Genomic DNA, 7,042 nt, shown 5'->3' with positions numbered 1-7,042 from the left:
TACAGTGTTTGGTGTTATTTGTTTCAGGTACTAGTGATGAACGTGGGAAGGCGCCGGCTTGATCAGTACACACACACGGGATTTTTACATTATGAGATCTTGGGATTTTTATATGGCATGGATTGAGTTTCAAACAATAATGTTTTTATGAATACTAAATGAATTATGTTTTTATAAAATGCGAAAAATTGTTTTAAATTTACGGTGTTCCAAGTTGGTATTAGAGCCTTGGTTTGAGGGATTCGGGTACACCTTCGGGAGTATTTGAACTCAAACTGAGGATTTGGAAAGTATTTTCAAATGAGAACTAGATTTTCTAAAAGAAGTAAAAGTTTTTTCGAGAAACTCAGAGCAGAAACGTGTGTACGATCAGTCAAGCGCCCGAACGGTGATTTCCCAAAATACCCTTATATTATATGTTTATGAGATTGATATGATGTATTCTCTTGCTAGAGTGGGCTAGGTATTCCTATTAGGACTAGAGTGCCCTGATTTGTGATGCATTAGCCTAGGGGGAGGTGAGCTGCTATGAGATGCTTGAGAGTGAATAGGTAGCAGCGAGGAGCTTATGAGAGATCTGTTAGAGAGTGGATTATGCATAATAGAGTACTTGGAACTTGGGATCCGAAGAGGAGGATTTGGGGTGTATACTAAAACGGTGCGGACAGTAGTATTGGTCCCGTACTACTGAAAGCACCGGGGCGGTGTACAGTTCAAGTAAGAATCTTCGAAATGCCAAGGATCAAGGAGGGATGAGTTGTCGAGTGTGAGTATGATCGAATGGGTTCTAATTTATCGTATGTTGTATTTCAGAGGTAGATCATGGTGAGGACATTTCTTATGCCAGAGAGCAGTAGGGCTAGTGATGAGGAGATCCGCCGGATCATCCACGAGGAGGTGGCTGCGGCCATCAGGGCAGAGACACCAGAGATGTTCGGGTCTATTAAGACCATGTTGATTGAGACATTCGACGAGCGTTATGCTGCTCTTTCTGAGGCTGCTGTTGCAGCGGCCACCGCAGCTATTGCTGCCGCGAGGCCGCAGGGTGGTGATGTGTTGCTGTTCCGAGAGTTCAGCAACACAAAACCGCCGGAGTTTGATAGGACCCAGGACCCGGTGGCGGCTATGAGATGGATTTCAGACAAAGAGGGTGTTTCTTCAATTTCTCATCTCCTGAGCATTTGAGAGTTCAGCTCGCGTTGAACCAGCTTTGCTTGGGAGCGAAGGACTGGTGGAAGTTTGTGACAGCACACTTTACGCCTGCTGAGCTTGCGGCAGTGACCTAAGAGAGGTTCACTGCCATGTTCCGAGATGAGTACGTTCCCCAGGTGGAGAGGGAGCGTTTGGCCCAAGAGTTTCTGACCCTCAAGCAGGGTACTGAGTCTGTGACGATGATTACCAGGATATTCCACGAGAGGGCGATGTTCTGTCCTGAGCATGTGTCTTCTTAGCAGGCACGTACGAGTCGATATTTGAGTATCTTGAGGAGAGACATTCGGGAGTTCGTAGCAAACTCCTCGTACCGGACATTTGCTGAGCTTCAGGAAAATGCCCGGAAGAGGGAGATCGAGCTAGAGACTCAGGCTAGGGAGGAGGCGGAGTCTCAGGGGAGGGATCGGCGACCGGCACAGTCCCAGCCGGCAGCCAAGCGGGCCAAGCCCGCTGATCCCAAATCTGGGAGCCAGAAGGGCCGCACTTGTGGAAAGTGCGGCAAGGGTTATGATGGAGTTTGTAGAGCTGGATCTTGCTACAAGTGTGGAAAGGAGGGGCATATGGCCAAGGACTGCCCCAAGGGGTTTGCAGTGTGTTTTCACTGCAACCAGACCGGACACCGGAAGGCGGAGTGTCCGCAGTTGCGGGGATCAGCTCAGGGAGCACCTCAGGGAGCTACCCCTGCCGCCATCAGAGCTACTGAGATTCGGCCAGTGAAGGCCGAGGCACCGAGGGCACGAGGGAGAGCTTTTCAGCTGACCGCGGAGGAGGTCCGCGCAGCACCCGATGTCGTGGCTGGTATGTATTCTTTCGTGTATTTATTTTGATGTTGAGATATTATACTTATATTATGTTATGCGTAGGTACTTTTCTTGTGAATTATGTACCTGCCTTGGTGTTATTTGACTCGGGTGCGAATCGGTCTTTTGTATCTTTGGCTTTTAGTCAGCATATCAGTGTTAGTCGTGAGGCGCTGAGTCGGCCTTTGAGAGTTTCCATAGCTGACGAGAGGGTGATATATGCCATGGAGGTGATCCGCGGGTGCATATTCGAGATTTTCGGTGTTGATTTCCCGATTTATTTGGTTCCTATTGCAATGGGTGATGTCTGTATCATTGAGGGCATGGACTGGTTGAGCAGATTCGGTGCGGTTATCGACTGCGAGCGACAGCTGGTGACCATACGAGACCCTAGTGGGGGAGTTCTTATGGTGTACGGCGAGGGTACACGTTCTGGGTCAGCGTTTAGTTCGGCCGCTAGAGCGAGGCAGTGTCTACAGCAGGGTTGTAAGGGTTTTGTGGCGTATGTGATGGATACGCGGGTTGATTCAGAGAGGCCGAGGTCAATTGAGGAGGTTCCGATAGTGCGTGAGTTTCCAGATGTATTTCTAGAGGAGTTTCCGGGTGTGCCTCCCGTGAGGCAAGTGGAGTTCAGTATCGATTTGGTTCTGGGGGCCGCGCCTATCGCCAAGGTGCCTTATCGCCTTGCACCTCCAGAGATGCAATAGTTATCCTCACAGCTTCAGGAGCTGCTGGGAAAGGGATTTATTCGGCCGAGCAGCTCGCTGTGGGGAGCTCCTATCCTTTTTGTCAAGAAGAAGGATGGTTCACACCGGATGTGCATTGATTACCGGGAGTTGAACAAGTTGACGGTCAAGAAGCGTTACTCGTTGCCGAGGATCGACGATTTGTTCGATCAGTTGCAGGGAGCATCTTGGTTCTCCAAGATCGATTTGAGGTCGGGATATCATCAGGTGAGGGTGCGAGATGAGGACATCTAGAGGATAGCGTTCAGGACGCGTTATGGGCATTATGAGTTTGTGGTGATGTCTTTCGGGCTCACCAATGCCCCGGCAGTGTTCATGGATCTCATGAACCGAGTGTGCAGGCTGATGTTGGATCGATCGGTGATTGTATTCATCGACGACATTTTGGTATATTCGAGATCTAGAGAACAGCATGAGGAGCATTTGAGGGAGATCCTCGGAGTTCTGAGATCGGAGAGGCTTTATGCCAAATTCTCCAAGTGTGATTTCTGGTTGCAAGAGGTCCAGTTCCTGGGGCATATCGTTAACCAGAAAGGGATATTGGTCGACCCGGCCAAAGTTGAGGCAGTGATGAGTTGGGAGGTGCCGAGGTCACCCTCTGAGATCAGGAGTTTCTTAGGGTTGGCAGGTTATTATCGGAGATTTATCAGGGATTTCTCTAAGATCGCAGTGCCACTCACCAGGTTGACCCAGAAGGGTGTCGCTTTTTCATGGGGCCCCGAGCAGCAGGCCTCCTTTGAGACGCTTCGCCAAAGGTTATGCGAAGTCCCGGTGTTAGCCCTTCCAGAGGGAATGGAGGACTTTGTGGTATACTGTGATGCATCGATCTTGGGGTAGGGAGCGGTGCTGATGCAGAGAGGGCATGTGATAGCATACGCATCGAGGCAGCTGAAGCCACATGAGGCGAGGTATCCCACCCATGATCTAGAGTTGGGGGCAGTGGTGTTCGCCCTCAAAATTTGGTGTCACTATCTGTATGGGGTTTGGTGTACGATATACACGGACCATAAGAGCCTGAAGTATTTGATGGATCAGCCCAACCTAAATATGCGGCAGAGGAGGTGGTTGGATGTGGTTAAGGATTATGATTGTGAGATCCTGTACCATCCGGGCAAGGCTAATGTGGTAGCCGACGCCCTGAGTCGAAGGGCAGAGAGCGCCCCGTTGCGAGATGTATGTTTGCGATTGACCGTGATGGCTCCGGTGTTGGACACCATTCGTGGAGCACAGGCTGAGGCAGTGAGATCGGAGAACCAAAAAAGAGAGCGAGTTGTTGGGTTGGTATCGGAGTTCGTTACCGATGGTCGGGGGCTTATGACATTTCAGGGGCGTATATGGGTACCGTTTGTGGGAGGGACGCATACCATTTTGATGGAAGAGGCTCATCGGTCGAAATTCTCGATCAATCCTGGGGCCACTAAGATGTATTTGGACCTGAGGAGGGAGTATTGGTGGCCCTGTATGAAGAGGGATGTTGCGTGGTTTGTTGAGAGGTGCTTAACCTGCCGTAGGGTTAATGTCGAGCACCAGAGACCACATGGTAAGTTGCAGCTGTTGGAGGTTCCCGAATGGAAGTGGGAACATATTACCATGGATTTTATCACCAAATTGCCAAGGAATGCTAGGGGAGTCGATGCAATTTGGGTGATTGTGGACAAATTGACAAAGAGCACCCACTTCCTTGCTATCAGTGAGAGCTCCTCCGCAGAGAAGTTAGCAGAGATGTACGTGAGGGAAGTAGTATCTCGGCATGGGGTGTCGATCTCGATTGTTTCAGATCAGGATGTACGTTTTACTTCCAGATTCTGGAAGAAGTTCCACGAGGAGTTGGGTACTAGGCTGCATTTTAGTACCGCATATCACCCCCAGACAGAAGGACAGAGTGAGCGGACGATTCAGACGCTCAAGGACAAGCTCCGGGCATGTGTTTTGAATTTCGAGGGGGGGGGGAGTTGGGATACGTATTTTCCCTTGGCAGAGTTTTCCTACAACAACAGCCATCATTCGAGCATTGGTATGCCACCCTTTGAGTTGTTGTATGGGAGGAGGTGTCGGACCCCCATTTGCTGGGGAGAGGTCGGACAGCGTGTTATGGGCAGTACTAAGATCATGCTTCAGACGACAGAATAGATCCAGCAGGTCAGACAGAGGTTGTTGACCGCTAAGAGTCATCAGAAAAGTTATGCGGACAAACGCCGGTCCGAGCTTGAGTTTCAGGTCGGCGACTTTGTGCTCCTGAAAGTCTCTCCTTGGAAAGGAGTGATACGATTCAGGAAGAGGGGCAAGTTGGGGCCCCGATATATTGGTCCATTCTGGGTGGTCGCGAGGGTAGGCAGGTTAGCCTATCATTTGGAGTTGCCAGCAGAGTTAGGGCAGATTCAGGACACTTTCCACGTGTCGCAATTGCGGAAGTGTATAGCCGATGAGTCGGCAGTGGTACCATTAGAGGATATTCAGGAGGATGCGAGCCTGAATTATGCTGAGAGGCCGGTGGCAATCAGAGATCGGAAAATCAAGGTTTTGAGGAACAAGTAGGTACCCTTGGTTTTGGTTCAGTGGCAGCATCGGAAGGGGTCCGAGATGATTTGGGAGCCGGAGCGTGAGATGCGTGAGCAGCATCCGGAGTTATTTGCAGAGCCAGACTTCGAGGGCGAAGTCTAGTTCTAGTGGGGGAGAATTGTAACACCCCGGATTCCCAGGTATTATTTATTCTTGTATTTTTGGTAATTTGTGAGGAGACTCGGCAAGTTGGAGCCCAAACTCGCCGAGTAGGATCGCGGTTTTGGACGCGGGTTCGCGTCTGGACTCGGCGAGTCCATGTTGTTTAATGAAACCCTAATTCCCCGGGTTTGGAGCCTATTTAAGGGCACTTATAGCCTCCCATTGCGGCTACCGGTCCCTTGAGAGAACCCTAAGAGAGCTAAATCGCTTTGAGAGAGAAGAAGTCACTTTTGGATCTTTGTATCCTTTGTTTAGCAAGAAGAGGGTGACAAGAGCAAGGAGGAGGTGAGATTCAAGCAGATCCAGAGTCCAGAGGCTTCATTTTGAGGTAATAGTTCGAATCTCCTTCAGTTTTAGGGTTGATCTTTAGAGTTAGGGTTTTCTAACTCCTTTGGAGAGTGATTATGAGAAGCAAATGGTCCCTCTTTGAGTTTGTGCCTTGGATCTGGACTCAAAGAGGTCCAGAGACCTTAACCCTTGGAGCTTTTTGGGTTAGTATGGAGTTATTGGACTTAGGTTGTCACTTTTGGGGACCAAATCTCCTTTTGATGCCTTGTTGTGGTTATACAAGCATCAAGTTTCGAAATTTACGTGACATTCATGCTTGGGAAGGCCAAATCTATGGTTTGGGGAAACAGATCTGACCTCAGGAGGTCAATTGAGTTTGTGCATGGCATGAACTCGCCGAGTTGTTCTTGAGACTCGGCGAGTAGGATGTGGGTTTCACGTAAATTGTTCAGCGATTAGACTCGCCGGGTTGGGGGATGACCTAGTGAGTCAGGGAGAGTCAAAGGGGGGGGGGGCTGAGTCAAGCTGGAACTCGCCGAGTTGTTCTTGAGACTCGGCGAGTTGAGTCGTGGTGGCCCCGCGATTCATGCCAGGTGGATCGAACTCGTCGAGTTAGGGAAGTACTCGACGTGTCAAGAGAGGATCCGAGGGAGTCAGTGAACACGTATAGACTCGCCGAGTCGCTTTGGTGCACTCGCCGAGTCCGGTTAAAGTTGACCGTTGACCAAAGTTGACCAGTGTTGACTTGATAGAGTTAGTCAACCTTAGTTATGAAAGTGTTAATTAGAGATATATTGTATTATAGGAGGATTATAGCTCAAGGGATCGAGCACGAGTGATTTCAGGGATTTGCAAGTTATCGAGATACGCGAGGTGAGTCTTCTCACTATACTTTACCTTGAGTAGGTAACTAGAGTTATGTGATTCAGTGTTTGTATGCTATATATGTGTTATGTGTTGCACTGCATTATTCTGTGTGATTTATGTTGTGCATGTTTACAGAGTTAGAACCTAAGGGTTCACAGAGTTTGGGTGCACGGACCCACAGAGTTATAGCCTCGAGTGGCTAATATGTGTTATGTGTGGTATTTTGGGGAACTCACTAAGCTTTGTGCTTACAGTGTTTGGTGTTATTTGTTTCAGGTACTAGTGATGACCGTGGGAAGGCGCCGGCTTGATTAGTACACACACACGGGATTTTTACATTATGAGATCTTGGGATTTTTATATGGCATGGATTGAGTTTCAAACAATAATGTTTTTATGAATATTAAA

This window comes from Lactuca serriola, chromosome 7 (genome assembly GCF_051521515.1).
Source record: "Lactuca serriola cultivar US96UC23 chromosome 7, Lser_US96UC23_V15, whole genome shotgun sequence".
NCBI classification, from domain to species: domain Eukaryota; kingdom Viridiplantae; phylum Streptophyta; class Magnoliopsida; order Asterales; family Asteraceae; genus Lactuca; species Lactuca serriola.
Note: the sequence above shows the minus strand (reverse complement) of the source record.